Below are 23,596 nucleotides of genomic sequence, written 5' to 3'. Positions count from 1 at the left end.
AATATTGGTGTGTTCCCTAAAAATGAGGTGGTAAGATTTTTAGCTTTCAAAGGTCAAAAATATTTAATAATCAAGAAAACTATGTGTGTGCACATAATAAAAAAATCAAGATAAAAATAAAGCATCTCTCTAAAATTTTTCTTCTAATTCCAAAAGATTTTCAGAATTACAGTCTGGGTGCCTGGAAGCTGAACTAGTGTTTTTATTTCTTTATATAATTTTTAAATTATTCTAATTATTTAGCACTGCCAGAGGCTCGCTTTAAGTAATTGGACTTGAAGTGCTTTTGTTTACTTTGTCTAGGACCATGACCAGACCTGGGAGGCAGCCAGGTAAGCATAAGAGATGAGAAACCACCATCGGATAGAAGGGGTGAAATAATTTATCAGCTGACAAAGGGTTTGTTAAGTTACCTGGGGTCTTTAATTATGCTTTGCTACTATTGCTATCTATCTAAAGTCTTATATGTTATGTAACATGATCTGAACTTGCTTGGGCTATATTATCTGTGTGGTCCCTCTGGAAAAGTAGGCAGTTTTCGTGATACAGATGTTAATTAAAGTTGCTTATCTCTTGGAAATAAGACTATAAATATAAGGTAGAAATTATATAGTTCACACTGCCTCCATCATAACTCTTCTTGGTTGCCAAAGAGCAAGGTGACTTCAAATTCATTCACTGAATGATACACTGGTCATTTTATTAGACAACCAGGAAGCACCAACAGTTAAAATCCTTGACCAATTTTCAAGAGCTCTCACAAACTGGCATTGTGATTTCACAATATTGCATAACCAGGTAGTATTGTTCTTTAATCACACACATGAATGCATTCTAAGTATATTTTGGATCTTTTTCCTTCTCCACACTTACCCCTTTAGAGCTGGCTCTGAGCTTTTATTGTCATTTGTCAAATCAAAAAGTAGCAGAAAGCAATAATAATAGGACCATTAATGTATAGTTGTTTGAGTATGTGTTCTGAAATCGGGCCACCTAGATTTCTATTTTGGCTCTTCTATCAACTACCTGTGAAACCCCCAATGAGTTACTTGACCTTCCTGTGTCTGAGAAGTTTCATTTATAAAAACAGAGATAGTAATCATACTTGCTTTCTACAGTCAGGGCAATTTTTTTTAAATGGAGGTAAAATTTATATAACATAATACCACAAACCATTTTAATTAAGTGATGTTTAGGACATTCACAGCATTGGTAACTCACCTCTGTCTTGTTGCAAGATATTGTCATCACCCCAACAGCAAACTCCATACACATAGAGCAGTTACTCCCCATCCCCTCCTACCTACAGCCCCTAGCTACCACCTGTCTGATTTCTATCTCTATGGACTTATTTATTCTAGACATTTTATATAAGTGGAATTACACAACATGTGCTATTTTGTTTCTTGTTTCTTTTGATTAGCATGATTTGGGAGTTCATCCACATTGTACCAGGTGTATGCCATTACTTTTTCTGGCTGAATAATAATCTATTACATGGAAATACCACATTTTGTCTATGCATTCATCAGCTGATGGACATTTGGGTTGTTTCTGCCTTTTGACTATATAAATAATGCTGCTAAGAACGTTTGTGTACAAGTTTTTGTGTGGAAATATGTTTTCATTTCTCTTGAACCTAGGTGTGGAATTCCTGGGTCATATGGGAACTCTATGTTTAGCCATTTGGAGAAGTGCCACACTGTTTTCCAAAGCGACTGCACAATTTCATATTTCCACCAAGTAGATGAATGTTTTAATTTCTTCATATCCTTGTCGATACTTGTTATTTTCCTTTTTATTTTTTTATTATGCCTAACTCAGTAGCCATGAAGTGGCATCTATTTGTAGTTTTGATTTCATTGTCCTAATAATGAATGAGATTGAGCATCTTTTCAAAGTCCTCTTGGCCTCATATCATTTTTAATAAAGAATGATTGAATGAGTACTAGATAATATGTGTATAGTACATGCCATGTGTCAGGTATTATATTAAGTACTTTACATATATATACACATGCATATATATATATAATCATTTAATCTCAAAATAGGTATACTATCATTACATGTAAAGTTTTTAGAACAGTACTTCACAAATGATAAATGTGAGTTAGGATGGAAAACCAGAGAGAACAAGCATAGAAAAGAACATAATGTTATTGAAATGTTATAAGAACATAACTTATTCACCATTAGTTAATCTTCCACTGAATAACCAAAAGAGGAGCACTTGGGTGCCTCAGTCAGTTAAGCACCTACCTTTGGCTCAGGTCATGATCTCCAGGTTCTGGGACTGAGTCTTATATCCGGCTTCCTGCTCAGTGGGGAGTCTATTTCTCTCTCTCTCTCTCTCTCTCTCTTTCTCCCTCTACCTCTCCCACCATTCCTTCTATCAAAATAAACATATAAAATCTTTTTAAAAAAGAAAGAATACCCAAAAGATACGAGAATTGTTTCTCCTACCCTCTCTGTCATTCCAGAATATGCCAAATGTAGAACAATCACTTCATTGCTTTTAGTTCATCAAGAATGAGGATTCTGTTCTTAAGGTAGACCAGAAGTCCTTTTAGGGTTTTGTTCCTACATAAACCTAAAAGAAGTTCTATTCTATTCACATATTCATTTGTTCATTCATACTTTCAACAAATATGCATTGTGCTTGTCATATGCCAGAAGCTGTTCTAAGAGTTTTATAATAACAATTTACAAACAAACAAACAAAAAGAAAATGATGGGGAAAGGATCTTCCTTTTGGAGCTTACCATCCTTAGAACAGAAAACAAACAGTAAACAAGAAGCAAGAAGTATGCCTACATCATGAGGAAAAAGAAAGAGCAGAAGGGATGGGACATTGGGAAGCACAGCTAAGGGTCAGCTGAGGAAGTGAGGTGGAGTCCTGTCCACTCCTTAGTGGGAGTCCCTCCTGTTTCTCCTTGCCCTTTCAAGTCCTCCCCCCAGGAGTGGGAAGAAGAGGGTAGGGGGATCGTAAGAAGAGGAGACTCTACCTCAAATGCAGCCACTCCTTTAATCTGCTACAGGAAAAATCTGCACCTCTAATTCTCATACCTATAATCTTGAGAGTGAGAACACATCTAGTTTACTCTTTCTTTAGTATTTGATGTGACTTGGAGATTTGCTTGTTCCATCTATCACAGCCCATTTAGAGTAGTTAGAAATATGAGGTTCACCATTGGCAGGGACATTGCAACAAACTACTAATTGTTTGGAAATGTCCAATTAAGTTCTGAGCAAGCAAAAAGGAGCTGATTATGTACCTAATGTCAGAGGTTAGCATGAAATTATTTACCACCAGACATGGCTGGGTTACTAACACCCAGAAAAGTGGTGTGGCCATGATGATGTGTAAGGCAGACTCACGCTGTGTAGTACCACTCTTTCTCTTCTGTACTTGGATCCTCCTGTATGAATTAAAGAGGTGGGGGAAATATTAGGAAGAAATTAAACCCAGACAGCCTTGATTTTCTTCTTGCTAGCATCAAGCAGAAGACCTTGGGCAAATCCATTGCTTTACTATAAAATGGATACAGTAACACCTATTTTGTAGGATTATTGTTAAAAATGATCTATAATGGGTGAAAAAGACCCAGGACAGCATCTGAAAGAGAGTAGGCACATATATAATACAGTAGTAGGAGCTGAAGTGCTTGTGATTATATTGTTGGTGGCATCTGGCCAAAATCACCCTGACCACAAGTGGGCACTAAAAGAAGCTTCAGGAGGGCACCTAGGTAGCATTAATTCTTGATCTCAGCTCAGGTCTTCATCCCAGGGTCATGAGTTCAAGTCCTGCATTGGGCTCCATGCTGGGCATGGAGCCTACTTCAAAAAAAGAAAAAAAAGAGCTTCGGGACACTCTAAAACCCAACCTCAAACTCACTAAGGCTGAAATATGCAGACCAAAGAATCTGACACTCAGCAGTTGAAAAGGAAGTTCACTTTTTCTAATATTTGTAGTCACAAGGAGAAGAAAACTGCCTAGGAGCTGGCAGGTGGTGGGGATGCTCCAAGAGCTGAGTCTGAGACTCAAGCCAAAAGATGTCCACCTAAGTATCACCTCTGTTTCCTAGGCTTATGACCTTGGGCAACTCACCTAATCACATCAACGAGAGCCTGTTATCTCAGCTGTGAAATGGGACCCTAATAATGTCTATGAAAGCCCATTGTAAATTATAAAGCACTATACAAAAACATTATTATAAATAAAATGTATGAATACCTACATTTCTGCATTTAACAGCAAGCACAGAATCAAAAGTATACAGGCCTTTTAAACTATAAATTATTGCAAATATGATTGACCATTATTTCTAATTATGCAGATAGCAACTGATAGGGTGGAATTGAGAAACTAGTCCATGCAGCTCAAATTTCTGGCATCAAACACGTGAGTAGTAGAGTTTATCAAAGAATTCTGAAGCATTTCAAATATCCTTTATTAATCCTGACTGGTTACAGTCATACCCATGATTTTGTTTTTATAATATCCTTTGAACTCTATTATTACTGTCCATACTCACAGGGTGAGAAAATTAAAGACCAAAGAAATGCAGCCCCCAATGTCTCAAAAGTCACTTGGTGAGAGAATGATGACTACGATTTAGGAGGATTTTTTCTTCTTGTCATTAATGTCCGTTATTAATAGCATCCAGTTTATATTCTCCCAGGTGTATTCCATGAGTTCATCCCTCAGCCGGGCCCTAGGAATGCTGCGTGCTGTAAAGAGGCTGCAGAGCTTCTAAAGGGAACTTGTGGTCCAGTAACCACATAAGCAAAGTCACAATTAGAGAAATACCCTTGCATTTGGGAATAATGGGGTCTGCAGGGGAGGCTGAGGCAAATGGGAGATCAGGAGGGACTTCCAGAGGAAGTGATGATGGAGATGACATTTAAGGAATGGCTGTGTATGCCTCAGCAAGAGTGGGCAGCCAGATGGGTCCAGGTCAGGGGAAACAGCCCAAACTTACTGTGGCCACCACGGTGGCCACAGCTAAAAAGCAGGGATCATGCAGAGAAGGGCCCCAGATGAGGCAGGGGAAACTAGCAGGGCCACTCAGGTACTCAAGACTCTCCCCAGGACCAAATAGGGCAGGGAGGGTGGCAGATGCTGAGTCACGGGTTCAAGGCAATATGGACTTCGTAGTCTGCTTTTCAGAGGCTGCCAGAAAGCACATCTCTGAGGACGTTAGAAATGTCCCTGGGAAACTCATATCAAGATCCCCCAACCCAGTATTTCATTGTGTTTTCTTGTTCCAGCCTTCTTGATTCTAGTGATTTTAGTAATTGATTAAGCTGATCAAATCATAAAAAAACATAGGGGCACCTGGGTGGTTCAGTGGTTGAATGTCTGCGTTTGGCTCAAGTCGTGATCCCCTGAGGTCCTGGGATCAAGTCCTGCCTTGGGCTCCCCGCAGGGAGCCTGCTTCTCTCTTTGCCTGTGTCTCTGCCTCCCTCTGTGTGTCTCTCATGAATAAATAAGTAAAATCTTAGAAGAAGAAGAAGGAGAAGGAGAAGAAGGAGAAATAAAATGTTTTAGTAGAAAAACAAGAATGGTTTCTGGAGAGAGGCAATTTTGCAGATGGGAAACTAAATTCTCTAATACAGGCCTCTCTCTGAGACTGTCTGTGGAGCCCATGCTAGAGCTATCAGAAAGATCCAGAACAGTTTGCAGGACCTGAGCCTCTGTCCCTGGTTTCCAGTAGGGGATGGCACAACTTGCTGCAGACCCAGCCCCTCAGTTCACGCAGGACTAGTTGTCTGAACAAAGGCTGCAAAATCAGAGAATGCAAAGCCTTCTAGAACCCATGGAATTCTCTCTCAATTTTGTGAGTATTACAGTGGATATAAAGACAAGAGGATGTTTTCTAAGTTTCTCAGTAATTATTCTGACTTTGAGAAAACACAACTCTTAGGCTAGTGTATTTCCCTCTTACGTGAGAAATCTAGGTATTAAAAAAGGAAGTTGGGGCAGCCCCGGTGGCTCAGCGGTTTAGCACTGCCTGCAGCCCAGGGCATGATCCTGGAGACCCAGGATCAAGTCCCATGTCAGGCTCCCTGCATGGAGCCTGTTTGTCCCTCTGCCTGTGTCTCTGCCTCTCTGTGTGTGTGTGTGTGTCTCTCGTGAATAAATAAATAAAAATCTTAAAAAAAAAAAAAGAAAAGAAAATCTTTAAAAAAAATAATAAAATAAAAAATAAATAAAAAAAGGAAGTTGTATCAGAAAGTTGAAACCTCTGCAGCATCACTTCTTGGATGACCATCGTCCCTTTGACCTCACTTACAGATTACATCAAAGAAAAACACAATGTTCATTCGTGTAGTGATAGTAGACTAGGGAAATCGTGAATGACGATGCCAATGACATTATTATTTTTACTTTGTTTTCTTCGCCGAGTCCCAAGAGGATGGTAGAATCTGAAAAAGTAACTAAGGATTAACATTTTTAAAATAGCACTTAGAGTAGAGATTTTCAGGTAGGGTATGTTTAAACATGTAGGCAAATAATTAAAATTTATGTTTCGAGAGTTATTAATTTGCTTTCTATAAGTGGCCTGTTATTGCCTATTAACAGGTTGTGAAAATAAATATGACTAAAACTCTCGTACAACATCGTAGAACAAAAAGCAAAAGGAGATGCTCGGAGGCTGAGCTGCCCAAGCGCAGCTCAAGTTCACGCAGCTTCTTTCCATTTGCCTTTATAGGTCACAGCACCTATTCCACTGAACTTCATAGACACTTTACAGAGACAATCACAGCAGTTTTCCAATTTATCTTCAGCCTTATAATTCTAAATGAAAAGCTTGTGGAAAAAAAGAGATTTCTGGAAAAATGCCCCTAATCTTTGGATTAATAAAGTGGATACAAGATGACAGAGTCCATTTATTTTCATCATAAATGTCTTTGAGCCTCAGGACATCAGGAAGCGTTTTTGCCTTGAGGAACCTTCCAGGCTGGTTGGGAGTCTTGGCGTGGGTGGCAGGAGGCTGACAGAGATGGGGCCAGAGCTCAAACCCAGGCCTATTCTACTCCAAAAACTGCACTCTTTGTGGCTAAGCCATATCTTCTCATATCACTAAGGTTCTGAATATTATTGCAAGGAAGAGACATGTGGGACATAAGCTCAGACCTGGTTGCTCTGAAGGCACAATGGCTTGTTCTGCCATCCTCTGAAAGCATGGGGATGATGGCTGGTCTTTATTCGGGCTATGATTGTTCCTGCAGTGACACAGCCATCATTTTGCGAGACCCTGAGCAGCCCAGAACACTTTCTTTTCCTTCTGTGTGGGCTGCTCAGATGGCAGAACTGCCAAGAGCTCAGTGTGTCAGGTCCCCAGTCACTTTGCAGTGTGGGTGACCTCACCGGCCAGAAGCTCACTACAAAGCACCTTACTTCAGCTCCTTGGTGTCACCCAGGGGAAGTGTAGCAGCCAGGGTGGCCGATGGAACCACTGGAGGCTAGGTCCTTAAAATGGGACCAGGAAGAGCACTGGATCTAGACAGTTTCCAAGGGGAATTTTAGCAAACTCTTTAACAACAGATCACCTGCTGCTGTTAAAATGGCTTCACAACATTGTGTGGGATTGGCAGGGAGGGTGGGGCAACCTAACAAAACCAGTAAGTACATTGATGTTAGAAAGCTCACCAAAGGACAAAAAACACCAAGCAATATTATGTTTGAAAAGTAATAGGGGCACCTGTGTGGCTCAACGGTTGAGCATCCGCTTTCTGCTCAGGTCGTAATCCCAGAGTCCTGATCAAGTACTGCATGGATCTCCCGGGAGCCTCCTTCTCCCTCCACCTGTGTCTCTGCCTCTCTCTGTATGTCTCTCATGAATAAATAAATAAAATCTTTTTTAAAAAAATAAGGAAAGAAAAGTGATGAACCAAGCTTTCATATGATGGCAGCAGCCAGGACACAGTAGCAGTTAGGATTAGGAGGAAATGGCCCATGACCAAGTCTTGCTTATTCCAGGAAGAGAAGGATGGTTTGCCATAATGGAACCAATTCTTACAATTCAACACACTAAGATACCTAAGGAGAAAAATGATAAGATCTTCTGCATAGATCTTACCTCCAAAACTAGCACCGACCCTAAGGAAAAAAAACCAGACACATTTCAGTTCGAATCAGGAATAAGACAAGGATGGTCACTGTCCCCTCAGTCCATAAAATTGTCCTGAACTTGCTGCAATCAAACGTGAAACTCGGAATACAAATATTTTATCAGATGATTCTCCATCATTCTCAAAAGATAGACTCACGTGCAAATTAAGCTGTCCAGGATCTTATTTTTTACCTACAGATTGGAGAAAACTAGCAAGCGTTGTGACACATTACGGGCTGGCACTCTCTCATGTTGCTGATGGGAGTGCAAAGTGATATGTCTTCTCCAATGGAGACTGTGACAGTCTCTGTCACAAACACACATGCACATATCTTTCCACCATCAGATCCACTACTGGTAATATTTACACATACCAGTTACACATGTTACGTAAGTGAAGAATTCTGTAGACTGCAGCATTGTGTGGAATAGTAAAAACAGAAAAAAACCTAAGTGGCGGCCAGTTGACTAAGCTATCATCCATCCAAGTATCCATCCATCCACCATGATCCATCCATGGAGTCTAATGCTGCCATAAAGGGAAAGAGGATGCTCCTTGGGAATGGACATGGACTAATTCTCTGGGGTACATCAAGTGAGCAAAAGCAGGATGGAGACCAATATCTGCAGTAAATTCCTGTTTGTGTACAGCATGCATGTCATTTGTATGACAAGAAGAAAAGAATTTATAAATTTATATATGCATAAAACATCCTCTAAAAGGAATCATGGGACACAGAAAGCATTGGATGTCTGTGGGGCAGAACACTGAGTGAGGGATGAAGATGTCAGGGAAGCATTTTCATTTGGAGCTCTTAAATTCTGAAGCATCTGAACACAGTATTTATTTTTTATTCTCAAAAAATAAATGAATAAAATGCAAATGAAGGAAGAAAGGAGAAAACAGAGAAAGAGCAAGGGGTATGGCAGGAATCTCACTGAGCAGCTGATGTAGTCCAAGCAGCTAAAAGGATGCCCCGTGTACAGGAGGGGTGAGGCCAGAGAAGAACAGTGTGGGTGTTGCTTATGATGGGAACACAGGAGCAGGGTCGGGGCTAGTAGGTATGGGAGGGGAGGATGTTCAAAGGGTAACAGGAATTCAGGTTTCACCAGAATGAGCAGCGCAAGAATCAAAGGCAGAAAGCCTAGGGCAGCATTGCATAGGGCATTGGGCTCCAAGCTTGACAGGAGCTGTGTTTTATTTGGCAGACAATGGGAAACCATCAGAGGCTTTTTATTAGAGAAGAGACATGATCAAAAATGTTCTATTAAGGGCTTTAACCCATTACCAGCTGAGAAAATAGGTTTAAAGGAAAAAGTCTAGCACATCAGCTCCTTGAGCACAGAAACTCAGGCAGGTTCGGCCCTGTAGACCCCTACCTGGAGCGGAGCCTGGTGCACACAATAGGGACACCTGCAAGTAAGGCTAGCTAGGGCACTTCCCATATGCCAGATGCTATTCTAGCATGTTCCGTGAAGGGCCAGATTTAATCCTGGCAACAACCGTATGAGGGGGCTTTGCCATTGTCCCCATTTTACAGATGGGAGAAATTGATACTGGGGTTGATGAAAAGCTTGCCCAGAGTCATGGCCAGGCAGGGCGGAGCCTGGATTCACCAAGCACTCTGTCTGTATAGTCTGTGGTTTTAAAGAATACTAAAACTCTGTTTTAAATACCTCTGTGAGGGATCCCTGGGTGGCGCAGCGGTTTGGCACCTGCCTTTGGCCCAGGGCGCAATCCTGGAGATCTGGGATCGAATCCCACATCGGGCATCCCGGTGCATGGAGCCTGCTTCTCCCTCTGCCTATGTCTCTGCCTCTCTCTCTCTCTCTATCATAAATACATGAAAATTGGAAAAAAAAATTAAAAAAAAAAAAACGTTTTAAAAAAATAAATAAATAAATAAATAAATACCTCTGTGAACTAGGATTGTGGTGGTGGACATGAACGGAAAGACAAAAATTCAGAAAAAAATGCAATCGCATACTAAGCCAGGAAATATTAGGTGACATCTTTACAGTTGCCATTGAATAGGATCCTGAACAGGAAGGAAGGAAGGAAGGAAGGAAGGAAGGAAGGAAGGAAGGAAGGAAGAAAGAAAGAAGAAAAGAAGAAAGAAAGAGAAGAAAGAAGAAAGAAGAAAGAAGAAAGAAAGAAAAGAAGCACGACCAGAAGAAAGAAACCAGAAAGACAGCACAGACGAGCAGAGGCACGAAGATCAGAAAGAGACATAGCACGTAGCCAATAAAGAATAAAGAGAGAGAGGAAGAAAGAAAGAAAGAAAGAAAAGAAAAGAAAGAAAAGCAAGCAGCATATGTCTTCATCCATTCAACAAATATTATTAATCACTATGGGCAAAGAAATTCACTGGACTAGATATGGGATGAATAATAAATATCAGGGGCACCTAGTAAATATCAGTGGCTCCATCAGTTAAGTGCCTGACTCTTGATCTCAGTTCAGGTCTTGATCTCAAGGTCGTGAGTTCAAGCCCCACATTGGTCTGCACACTGGGTGTGGATCCTACTTAAAAAAGCATTATTAATCATCTGGGATTAATGAACTTTTACTTGGGGTTTTGTATATACCATGCTACCAGAACTCAACAGTCATCCAATAAAGTAGATATTGCTAAGCCTATTTTATGTAGGGAGAATGGACAAATATCCATGAAGAACACTTTGCCACAGGCCACACAGCTAGTGTGTGGTAAACCCACACTCAAACCTGCATTCTGGGACTCTGGAGCCGTGGGCTGCCGCCCGTAGCCTCCCTCTCTGCCAACCTCAGAGCAGGAGTGTTTGCACAGAGAAGTGTTTGCACAGAGATCTTTTCTAGCCCAAAGCCTCAAGCAGGCACCCACAGTATGGAGGGACATTGTTTCATTCCAGTCAAAATAGAGTTATAAGATGAATAAATATCTTGCCTTTTCCCCAACACCAGCCCTGGAGAGGATGGTTTTTAAATGTAGATTGTGCTGAGGACAGCAGAGCCATACAGGCAGACTCAATGGGCATATAAATGTGTTCTGCATTGTTGAAAACTGAATTGGAAGGTAAGGAATGGGAGTATGCCCTCTAGGAGTAGGGCATTTTCAAGACATGCTGGAAGTCACACACCATCTGGGACTTCATGCCATGGGACCTAAGAGCATCCCAGAGAAATACGGTGTGTTCTTGTAGCCGTGTCTACAGTCCTGCCTGTGGCTCCTCTGCTAAGCAGCCTTTGCTTGCCTGTGGAACTGCTGAAGACCCCGGTTCCCAGAGGGGATGGGGGCACATTACTCTTGGCTGTGAGCATCCCTTCGCATGCACACCAGAGGAGCCTGCTGCATGCATCTTGCATTTACACAGACCAGGGTGAGCCACAGAGAATGAGGCAGGGAGGAAGCCCACCTGTCCCACAGATTTGGCTGCACACTGGGGCAAGACCCCAGCACAGCAGGGTGATAGGGAGCCCCACCTGTGTAGCTGCTGGTCAGTGGTGGGGGCACGTATGAGTGCAATGTACCCCAACTCCAGCAGCGTGTACTAAAAGCAGCCACAAAATGTCCCTCTCACAGACTGTCAACCAAGTGTGACACAACCTGATACAAACAGGGCTTAGGCTCAAGGGACATGGTGGCAAGTCTGTCCTACAGCAATGACAGGAGGCCAGCAGGGAAGGAGCCGACACTGCCTTCCCACTTCCCCCTCTGACCTCACTATCTGGAAAGAATAACGCAGTCACACAGACCCATAAGCCTGTGGCAGGGGGATCAAGCACTCAGGTGAGGACACTGGGTCCACTGGACCTCCAGGCCTGCTCTTCCCTCAACGAGGTGAGCCTGTGGATGCCCCCCCTACTCCCCCAGGGATGCAGGCTCATCCACGGACAGAGTCGCCAGGGCCTGGCCACCCTGGAGCCCCACTCCCCACACCTGGGCAGGCCTGCGCCCAGGGGCTTCCTCCAGCTCCAGAGCTCGGTGCCTGCTGTTACAGGGCTATTGCTTCTTTTTTTTTTTTTTTTTTTAAGATTTTATTTAGTCATTTATGAGAGACCCAGAGAGGCAGAGACACGGCAAAGGGAGAAGCAGACTCCCTGTGGGGAGCCCGATGTGGGACTCGATCCCAGGACCCCGAGATCACAGCCTGAGCCAAAGGCAGACACTCAATCACTGAGCCAGGAGTTATTGCTTCTTATTAGGTATTGTCTCTTCATGTGCCCAGATTGTGAATTCCTGTAAGCAGGGGCTGCATCTAAAAATCTCTGTGCCTGATTTTCTGAGGGTGTTTAGCAAATACTCATCAATGGACGCTCAGCGTTGGACTCCTCAGGTGCCAGAGGTTTCAGGCAGCTGCAAAGGGAGAGTCCACAAAGGGAGGGGGCACTCAGGAGGCACTTGTGAACATTATCATCTGTTTAGAACAGGTCATTTGGGGATCATTGCTTTTTTTTTTAAGATTTTTTTTTTCAGTAATCTCTACACCCAATTTGGGGCTCGAGCTCACAGCCCCAAGGTCAAGAGTCATGTGCTCTACTGATTGAGCCAGTCAGGTGCCCCTGGGGATTCTTGTTTTTACTGCCATGTGAGTTTAATTTGGGAGGCCCTTGTGGTGCTCCTGTTCTTAAATTTTTCCTCAGTCCTAGAAGCTGAATAGGATTGAGGCCCACTCTCCATGCTCCTGGGAAGGTTCTAAATGTGTAAATGGCACAGTCTTTGCACACAAGGTGTTTATTATCTGAAGAGGGAAAGAATAGGCATTTGTATGCAGTCCTGAAGAAGGAAATAGAGCTAGAAGTCACATATCCATAGAGTCACATGTTTGTACCCAGGGACATAGAGAGAAGCTAGAGGAGAAGAGCTGAGCGGCTGTCCATCTCCAGGGTACATACAGTTGTCCAAATAAGCAGAATTGTCCCTTCCGGGCAGGGAGGACAGATGAAACCTTGTCTCTCAGCTTCCTGCGCAGACCTTCAATTAAGTCATATGATAAGGATTAATATTGTTTGTTGAATGTCAGCAATGTGCCAGACGTACGACACCATCCCTTCCTGGGAGTGTTAGACAGACGAGCAATTCAAACATAAAGTGCACCAGCCGACAGGGTAGCTCGGTCTCAGAGGTGAGCAGTTTCAGGGTTTATGGGCTGGCTCACTGGTTTGTTTGCTCTCCGGTTATTTTTCCCCAAATTTCCACCTGCTGTTCTGGGAAGGAAAAAAAAACACCTCCTGTGTGTTCTACACTGATATTCACTCCATGGCTACGCTTCTAGAATAGCTACTGACCTCGTTAGCCCACTTTTCTTAATACTAAAATCTGGTCAAAGCAGAACTGCTCTAAGGAGATCCTGCTTCCCATACCTTCTCACACAGGTGTTGGGTGTGTTTATCCTCTTTTTGACTCAAATGACAATCATTAGCTTTCGCCTGAGGCATTCCTGAAAACTAGCTTCACTTCTAGTGAGCAAGGTATAGAGACCATAGCCAGCCACAGAGGTGATTTTATGTATCCCTTCTTGCAGTATCCAGACCCCTGGTTGGTGTGCTCCGGTTCTGATCTGAAGTACCGTGTCCGACCACCCGCGCCAGTAGCGTCCCCTGTTTGAGATATGGTCCCAGTGGGCTTTGCAAAGTTAGGACTGTGGACTCCTTCCAAATGTACTAGTGAGAGAAGACAATCAAGAAAAGTGAAGGGCCAGGGCACCCGGGCGACTCAGCAGTTGAGCATCTGCCTTCAGCTCAGGGCGTGATCCCGGGGTCCTGGGACAGAGCCCCACATAGGGCATCTGCTTCTCCCTATTCCTCTGCCCCACCCCCTGCTCGTGCTCACTCTCTTGCTCTCTCACTCTCTCTTTAAAAAAAAAAAAAAAAAAAAAAGACTTTTTTTTTTTTAAAAGAAAGAGAAGTGGAAGGTTCATATTCTAATGGTTTTGCACACATAATATTACATATAAAGAGAGCGTCTCAGGTTGAAAGATAAGGGCCTGGCTGGGATACACCCAGACTAACCTGTGGGCTTGTTATATTCTTTTCTGTGTTTTATTCACAGTGTGAATGGAAGTAAGTACCAGGGTAAATCTGAATCAGAATACATGGTTAGCAGTTTGTTTTGTCTTCCCTCCTGCCTTGTTTTGGTTTGCTCATTAGTAATATGCCCCTGTTGTCACATTTTGTGGAGTGTGTGAGCTACTCAGACCAAAAGGGATTCCGAAGCTCTAATGCTTACTGCTTCAGAGTGTATGTGAATGCCTTAACCTAGTTTCTCCTTTTCTCATCAGTAAAAGGCAGCATTCCCAAAGATTGCCAAATATGAGGTCAGCACTGAGAATTTTAACTGGGTCGAAGAATAAAAAAAGTTGTTGGGCCATAAGTACGCCTGTGTTTTTATATACAGCCGCTCTACTTCTTGCTAATTAATCTGAGCAATTGTGTGGCTTAGATTCTGAAAACAGAAACAAAAGTCAATTAGTCCATGGTTGTCCTGATATACTTGGTAAGGTAGCCAGCACACCTCACCCCCACCACAACCCTCTGTCTCTCTGGGAACCACTGGTGCTAGGATCCCCTGAGGCCTGAGGCCCGGCACAGTCTGACCTGACCTGGAGCTACAGGTTGGAACTACTAAGTCAAGGGGAATCTTGAGTGTTTAGAAACATGACAGCAAGTGTGGTCAGAATACACACTTTCTGTGAGTCCAAAGATCTGAACTCTAGTCGAGCTCCCACTTTCCAGTTACAGACAGAACCCTGAAGATCTGGGTCTTCATATCTGAAAAATTAGTTTATGATTAATGTGTTCGTTGAGGTTTGGGAGCCAGTGACTGCCCTTCAGCTTGAATCCTCTGACAGATCACAGCACCAGTGATACCCAACAGACCCGTGGGCCCTGGTGAGGCCAGGAAGAGATGTAGCCACGGTGAGAATCCTCTAGAATCACCCCTACATACTAGAATGGCCCAAACCCACATCAGCTCCACGGATGAGCACCTGGGGCAACATGATTTATCTATGACAACTGGGAATGACAGGCCATGACACACATCCTTTCCTGAGAATGTCCTCCCTAAGCCTGAGTCCAAGGCCATCTTTTTATTACAGGAAAAAAAAAAAAAAAAAAGGTAAACAACATACTTGTGAGAATGTCCAAATATCAGCAGGAAGTATAAAAATCAGAATATAGCATCTGACAGCCTGCCATCCGGGTAGGCTGTGGAGTATTTTTAGCATTGTGGGTATGTATGCTTTTTTCAAGTCATATACATGCTGTGATAGATGTCAGCAACAGACCTCAAAACTCAGCAGGCTCTGAATCCTCAGAGCCTATAGCCACCTGCACAAAACTGTATTTAGTCAGAATTCCTCTTGTTCAGCTTGAAAGTTTATTCATGTTCTTCTTCCAAAACTGCACATAGAATCTAGGACCAGGAGATTGTTGTTTCCAGAATGTACATTTGAAATGACACCAGGACAGAAAATGCTAGGGAAACACAGCCCTTGGTGAGATCACCACCTGGTTTTAAAGTCACCCACAGGAGAGCAGAGTATAATCAGGATGGTCGCCTGCCAACACATCTGGAATCTTCCAGGCGGAACAGCACACAAGCTGGAAGACCTCCCAGGTAACAGGATAATGGGAGACAAATTTTCTAAACAGACCCTTGTGCTGACCACTCCCTGTAGAAACACCTTTCTCCTTCTTCTTCTTCTTCTTCTTCTTCTTCTTCTTCTTCTTCTTCTTCTTCTTCTTCTTCTTCTTCTTCTTCTTCTTCTTCTTTTAAGATTTTATTTATTTACTTGGCAGAGAAGGAAAGGAAGAAAGAGAAAGAGAGCATGAGTGGGGGAGAGGCAGAGGCAGAGGGAAAAGCAGACTCCTGGCTGAGCAGGGAGCCCGATGGGGGAGTCGATTCCAGGACCCTGATCATGACCTGAGCCGAAGGCAGACGCTTTACCACCTAAGCTACCCGGGTGCCCTGATCTCCATTTTTAAATAAGAGTCTAAACTCTAAAATAAGGGCCTGCACGGCATGCTGCTTCTCCAGCCCTCTGTCCTGCCTTTCTCGTTTCCCTATATGGAGCGCTCACTTCATTTTCCTCCTCAGTGTGTGCCAGACACCTCCTGACCCGGCCTGCCCTCTCGGATCTGGGAACTGGTCCTTGATAGGCCAGGCCTCTCCACGCATGCCATCGGGGCCTGCCATCGGGCTCCCTCTGTGCGGTGTTCATGGAATTCTTACTGCACAAGGACTGCCATTTATCGAGGGCGCAGCACCCAACTAGGAATGTCACATATGTCATCTATTGTTATTCCCACAGGAGCCCAGAGAGATATGCATTAGCCCCATCTTACAGGTGAGCAAAGTGACGCCCAGAAGATGGGCGATGTGCCAAAGCCACCAACACTAATCTAAGAAACTGGTTTTGAATTCATGCAGCTTGCACTTGACTGTGTGCAGGCTTCTTTCATATAATTTCTTGCAACTTTAGTTTTAGACCATACACATGTATAAAACAATTATTCTCAAACAGCCTAGGGGTTAGGGGTGTCACCCGCACCACACCCCACACAGTCAGAAAGCTGCACAAAACTTTGGACTGACCCAAAACGTAACTGCTAACTGGAAGCCTTACCAGTCACATAAACAGTTGATTATTACATATCCTGTGTGCTATATGCATTATATAGTGTATTCTTACAATGAGGTAAACTAGAGAAGAGAAAATGTTATTAAGAAAATCATAAGGGGGGCCTGGATGGCTCAGTCGGTGAAGTGTCTGCCTTGGGCTCAGGTCCTGGGATTGAGCTCTGCGTCAGGCTCCCTGCTCAGCCGGGAGTCTGCTTCTCCCTCTGCCCTGCTCATGCTCTCTCTCTCTCATGCTCTATCTGAAATAAATAAATAAAATCTTTTAAAAAAAAATCATAAGGAAGAGAATATATTTACAGTACTGTACTGGTTGAAAACAATCTGTGTGTAAGGGAACCCACGCAGTCCAAACCTGTCCTGTTCCAGAGCCTCGTTATTCATTGAGAACATACATAGACACGGAGATGTTCAGGGCCCCTGGGAGGGCCTAAAGGCAAGGTCAGCATATTATATATCTTTGCACATGTCTGACTAGGAAAACGTTGTTCACAGTTCAATCATAGATAAATGTGTCTAAATGCCAACGACGTGCAGAGCGTGTATCCTATACTGGGTGAATGGCGATGATACACAGACAAGGTTCCAGCCTCTCTGGGCCTGTGACACCCAAGAGTGGATGGGTGTCACACAGAAGCCCAGCATGCTCCTATGGCCGCGCTCCACACACTTGTTCTGTGGCGGGCGGGGCGGGGGGGCGCAGAGAGTACATATTTTAGGTTCTGCTGTCACGCACTCTCGATTACACTATTCAACTGTGTCATAGCACTAAGGCAACCACAGGCGACACGTAAACAAGTGTTCCAGTAAACTGTATAGACACTGAAGATGGAATTCCATATACTTTCTATGTCACAAAATGTTACTCTTTTGATATTATTAATGTTACTCTTTAAAAGTATAAAAAAACACTCTTAGGTTAGCAGCTTTACAAATTAAGAAGGCTTGATGGATTTGGCCCACAGTCAACCCCAGATCTATGGGACAGCATGACAGTTGGGAACCTACCTCAACTGTGTTTTTAATTGACAATAATGAAGTAAGAAGCTGTATCTTAGGATAATGTCACAGCCATTGGTTCTGCTACAAATCATCGTTCTTATGTTGGTGTTTGATTTAACATGTTGGTTGACTTACAATTGGTCAAAATTCACTGTAAGTTTATATCTTTCTGTTTAATGCATCTTAGGATTTCTCCTACTGTTTCTTCCAAGATCAGACCACTTACTGCCATACCCCACCTTCTCTCCAAACTCCAGCTCAGAGATACTTTGACACAGTGTGTATACAGATGTTGTGGAGAAGTACATAGCATCTTAATCCTTAAATAATTAAATTGTGGCAACAGTGGGCATTGAAAAGCTGATTTGCACACCTTCCCCTGGAAAGGGACTGAGTAACTCCACTTGTTTTTATGACCCAAACCAAAGAGGCGAAACACCAGCCAGCCATCAAAGGAGAGCTGAGCCCAGGAAAGGGCCCGGCCAATGGGGAGCCCTGACTGGGAACTGGAGAGCCTCTAGAACCCTGAGCAGGGCAGCATCTTTATCTGAGCCCCAACCTCCACTGCAGACAAACTCACTCTCCGTCTCTCTGTGTGTAAATAGTGAGCAGAAGGCGACATGCCCAGAGCCCGAGTGCACAATACCCCAAACATGACACTGGCCCCCACTGACCGCTCACTGCCCTTGGGTCCCAAGTACACATTCCCCAGAGAGAGATGATGCCGTGTGACGTCTGGGGCTCACCCTGGCCAATCACAGGTACCAACAGAAACTAGAAAGCCAGGGGAGCCTGGGTGGCTCAGTGATTGAACATCTGCCTTTGGCTCAGGGTATGATCCTGGGGTCCTGGGCTCAAGTCCCACCTCAGGCTTTCTGCTCTGCAGGGAGCCTGCTTCTCCCTCTGCCTCTGTCTCTGCCTCTTTCTGGGTCTCTCATGAGTGAATGAACGAATGAATGAATCAGTCAATCAATCAATCAATAAGAAACTAGAGAGCCAGAGGGATTTTTACTGAGACCACACTACATTTGGGGCACACTATATAATTTTTTTTTTAATTTTGGTTATGCCAACCATTAGTTTCCCAAAGTGTTTATTCAGCAGTCCCTTTGTTCTCAGCTTCCCTTAGTCCTGTCACACAGAGAGCAACTGCACCATAGCAGGGAAGCTGCTCCATCAAAAGGGTTAGGATTTCAGTTACAGATGTGATTGTAATCATTCCTTCAGAAATTCATTGAAAGATTCTTATTTTGAAACATAAGGGCATTTTTTTTCTTTCAAATCCTCTAGGAAGTCCACTGGAGACATTAGGGGAACCACAGCCCCATTATTTAGAAAGGACTAAATATATTGCTTTCACAACACAGTATATGAAGTCTCACTGGTGAATAATAACATCAGTTGCATTTATCTAGTGAGTGTTATGTGCTAGATACTGTGATACATCATTTCTGACTTTCTGAACTACTGTAGACGGGTAATCTCTCCATTTTATAGATGAAGATACTGAGGCTGCATGATGAAAACTGACCTAAAGCCACATCGTTTTGTGACAGAATTTAAATCCTGGGAGTCCATGAACTGCCTTATGCTTCTTCCCAGTAAGAGAAAATCCAGAATTCTTTTTTTATTATTCATGAAAGACACAGAGAGAGGCAGAGACACAGGCAGAGGGAGAAGCAGGCTCCCTGCAGGGAGCCCAATATGGGACTCGATCCCAGGACCACGGGATCACACCCTGAGCCAGAGGCAGATACTCAACCACTGAGCCACCCAGGTGCTACCAGAATTTTTTTTACAGAAAATTGTATGTGATGACTATCTTCTTAGTATTTATTAAGTTGCTAGATTTAAAAAATAAAACTCATCTCCCTTTTCCCCCACACGGGAATGTCCATCCATCCACTGCTTCTGTGCCAAGCAGCTTGCCAGATATTCAGGAAAGGCAGTGATTCAGACCAGCTGTTGCCCTCAGATAGCCACAGGTACAGGGAGGCAGGGAACCATTAAAAGGCAGTTGGTTTCCTCACTGCCATGTGAGAGAATGTGCTGCGTGCTCTGTGACTATATAACAGGGACACCTGTCCCAGCCTGAGGAGGACTGGCTCCAGCAGCATCTTCCTCCCGGGCTTGACCAGGTGATGGCAAAAGGTGAGGTTGGACTTTCCAGGCCAAGAGACTGGCAAGTGCAGGGATACAGCAGAGACAATGATCCAGACTCTTTAATCATTTTTTAAAGATTTTATTCATTCATTTGACAGAGAGGGAGAGAAAGGGAGAGAGAGAGAGAAAACACAAGCAGGAGGAGCAGCAGAGGAAAAGGGAGAAGCAGACTCCCCACTGAACAGGGAGCCTGACGTGGGGCAATCCCAGGACCCTGGGGATCGTGACCTGAGTGGAAGGCAGATGCTTAAGCCACCCAGGCACCCCAGTTCAAGACTCTTTTAAACCCAAAGTCCTCAATCTCAGGTATGTATTAGGATCACCTGCAAGGTGGGTTAAAACACCACTGACTGGTGAGTGTCACCCCCTGACTTTCTGACTCAGCAGGTGGAACTCAAGGACATGCACTTCTAGCAAGCTCCCAGGCAATGCTGGTGCTCCTGGACCACCCTTGGCAAGCGCTGCTCTGAACATCACAGCTGGGGGGCCTCTGTAGGTCAGGATGTGCTTTCTAGGTTTGATCAATTCAGTGTTCATATCCATGTGTTACTTCAGAAACCATCTTTGCGTTGCTTATGTTTATGAAGACATCCATAAATCTGTCCAATTTCCTTTTTTCCCCCCAACCTGCAAATTTCCCCTGTAAGGAAGCCATGAATCATCGAATTGAAAATCAGGCTCCTGGCTGAACTGGCAGGTCCAGGCATGGGGCCGTGGGCTGGAGTGGCTGGCCTACAGATGTCTCGTCACCCTCTCTAGCCCCCTCATTGAACTTTTTGCTGGTCCAGAGCAGAGGTGGTCAAGCACACATCCTGCCAGGTTCACAAGCAGCTTCTTGTCTGGTGGGCTGGCTGCTAGAAACCTCTCCCTTCCCAGCCCTGCTGGGAGTGCTAAACAGACACGTGGCTGTGTCTGAGGGCCATGAAAACAAAACGGATAATTTCAAACATGGGCTTGCTGCTACTAAGCTGTATATGTCTGAACGTTCACAAGAGGAAACTGGCAATCCTAGTTTTCAGCTGAGGAAGCACAGAGGATAAGATTCTCGGTAATAATGGCAGCAAGCGAGCACTGGAGAGAGGGACCAGGAACCAGACAGGAGGGGGTTGCTGCTGCCCATTGGCCTAGCAAGGAAAGTGGGAGAGAAGAAAAGAGAAAGAAAGGGGGAAAATATGAAAGAAAGGGCAAAATGAGATGCCAGTCTCTTTTGGGCTCCATCCGTGTATATGCCGGCTAATTATCGGTGGACACCGTCAGTTGCCCTGCCCTCTGTGTCATTGTTCCCAAAGTTTCCAACGTCCTGCATCAGACAGAAGAAACCATATCCCTTAATGTTCCCAGGATTCTTTCCCAAGCCACTGACTTGGAACTCACACTCAACTACCTGCTTCCTATGCCCTTTGATAACTATTGAAAGTAATTTGTTTGAGTCTGAGTTTCACCAGTGGAAGAGACCCTTTTATGGTTCTTCCCCTGCAAGCAGAAGAGCTGGACTCTCAGGAGAGTCCCCCAGCAACAGAAGCACTGAGGAATCTAGAAGCGGAGAGTTCTCCCAAGTGACAGCTAGACCAGCTCATTACCTTTCATTGTCCTCATTGGACCCAGAAGAAAACTGAAGCCCACAGTGAAAAACCGCTTGCCCAGATCATGTGCTAATTAGGGCAGGCGGCCCTTAGTTGTTTTGTTTGCTTTTACTTTGCTGCAAATTACGGTTTCCTGGCCAGACTATTAATAACTATAATCTTAACACTTATCTGATTTTTACTATGTGACAGACACCGTTCAGAATGCATATATTAATTCATTTGATCCCTATGCAACCCTATTAGATAGGCGCTATTATCTATCACCTCCACTTTGCTGCCCAGGAAACTGAGGCACATCTCTGTGTAAGGACATCTAGTAAGTTAATCTTTCACATCCATATGTAGAAGAAATTGAGAGTGGCTCAGCTGGGAGCGGTAAAAGGGCAAATTTGAAGGAAAGCCTAATCTGTACTAATTTAAAACCCGAAATGGAAAAAAAGAAAAAAAAAAACCCGAAACGTACACATCTTTATAATGTATACATTCGTGACTACAAGGCCATGTAGCCTAGGGCTTTATCATGGGCTGTGAGCTGCTAGGAAGCAGGGTCCCTGCACCCCTGGTCTGGGGCACGCTGGCTGCACCCACCAGGAAGAGTCCAATAAACCCACGATGAAGTGAAATTTACCCACGGGTGTGATTTCTGTTCAGGGAGACGCCACAGCCCCGAGGCTACTTTTCGCCAAGAAAGGATTCTCCTCTTCGAGATTGTTGGAGGATCATCCCGCCAGAGTAGTTTAGGAAATTTGTATCTGGTGTTTCCCTCATGGGATATTTTCCTTGTGGCTCAAGAGAACTTCCTGCCTATTTCCACCCTCTGTATGCGTCTATGCAAACACACAGATTGTAACAATGAACCAGTTACTCTGCAGAATGAGCGCTGGCTCTTCCGACCCGTCATTGTAAAGTACAAAACAATCAGCCTTCTCAAGAAGTCACATCTCTTTTCTTATGCTCAGCATAATTGTCACTTCAGTAGAGAGCTGAGCCTGCCCCACATTTTCTAAAACAGGGTTCCCCATCCTACACATCTTTTAACTCTACTCCAGAACTTGTTTATTTCCTTGCAGCACCTCAATTCTGTTCATTTCTTGGAGGATTCTCTTTTCTCCCGGGATGTAACCTTTTGTCTGTCTTGTTCATCGCAAAAGTCAGCTCAGAACCTGGCACGTTTATTTTCTTTATTTAGCAAACAGTGCCTGTTCCCCTATGCACCCGGGATTCTAACTGCTTCGTTAAGTAATTTAATCCTCTTTACAATCCTACACCCAGGTACTCAATACTGGATGTTTTACAGATGAAGAAACTAAGGCACGAGAAGATCAAGTAACATGTCTAAAAGGCACACAACTGAGTTCTGTGTGGTTTTGAACCCACAGAATCTAGCTCTGGGTTTGTGTTCAAATATTCCTTTTAATAAATATGTACATACTCGATTCGTATTTGTTGGACATATGGATACCTTAAAGAAATGCAAAGAAAGAAGCAGAGAATGAAATGTCTCCTACTTAACTGTGTTTGTTTCCCTACTGCTTTGCTTCCTACACCTTTATTTATATTTATCCCCACTTCTAATCTCTTCATCTTTTTTTTTTCTTGAAGTATTATTGAAAGTGTTTCTTTCCTCTTAAAATCTTTCAAATGCAAATGAAAAACACACTGTCAAAGCTAAAGTTGCAAAGGAAATATATTTATCATATGAAAAGAGAAACCCAACCATCAGCCCTGGCTTGATAGAAGTTCTGTTCTCGGGGCTGTTTTATGTTTGCAGACTACAGCTTCCTTTTAAAAGATAGGTCCACATCCTTACCTGCCCAATTCTGTGAATTACCTTAACTGGAAAAAGGGTCTTTGCAGGTGTAATTCAGTTCAGAGCTTGTGATGAGATCACCCCGGATTATCTATGTGGGTCTAGAGACGAGTATCCTTTATAAGACATAGGAGAAGGCAAGAGGAGGCAGTGTGAGCTCAGAAGCAGAGAACAGACCAGCCAAGGAGTGCCTGGAGCCCCTAAAAGAGGAAAAAGCATGGGAGGGTTCTTCTTCCTAGAGCCTCTGGAGGAAGTGCAGCCCTATAACACCTTGACTTTAGACATCTA

The 23,596-nt window shown here is 43.7% G+C and overlaps 1 protein-coding gene across 12 annotated transcripts in view; it reads left to right on the top strand.

Moving 5' to 3' along the window:
• CHRM3 (cholinergic receptor muscarinic 3) overlaps positions 1–23,596 on the top strand; it is a 495,173-nt gene that overhangs the window by 444,847 nt on the left and 26,730 nt on the right. For 7 of the 12 annotated variants that reach the window (XM_038533804.1, XM_038533803.1, XM_038533801.1 and 4 more), the window contains one exon: positions 304–332. The exons of 4 other annotated variants lie outside the window; for them this stretch is intronic. The gene's annotated coding sequence lies outside the window, so the exon portion shown is untranslated. Of the gene's footprint in view, positions 1–303; positions 333–20,099; positions 20,219–23,596 lie in introns of those variants that run through there. One more of the 12 variants, XM_038533806.1, reaches the window with a different exon arrangement.

The sequence above is a fragment of the Canis lupus genome, chromosome 4, assembly GCF_011100685.1.
Source record: "Canis lupus familiaris isolate Mischka breed German Shepherd chromosome 4, alternate assembly UU_Cfam_GSD_1.0, whole genome shotgun sequence".
In the NCBI taxonomy this organism is placed as follows: Eukaryota; Metazoa; Chordata; class Mammalia; order Carnivora; family Canidae; genus Canis; species Canis lupus.
Note: the sequence above shows the minus strand (reverse complement) of the source record. Positions and strands in the feature narration are given on the sequence as shown.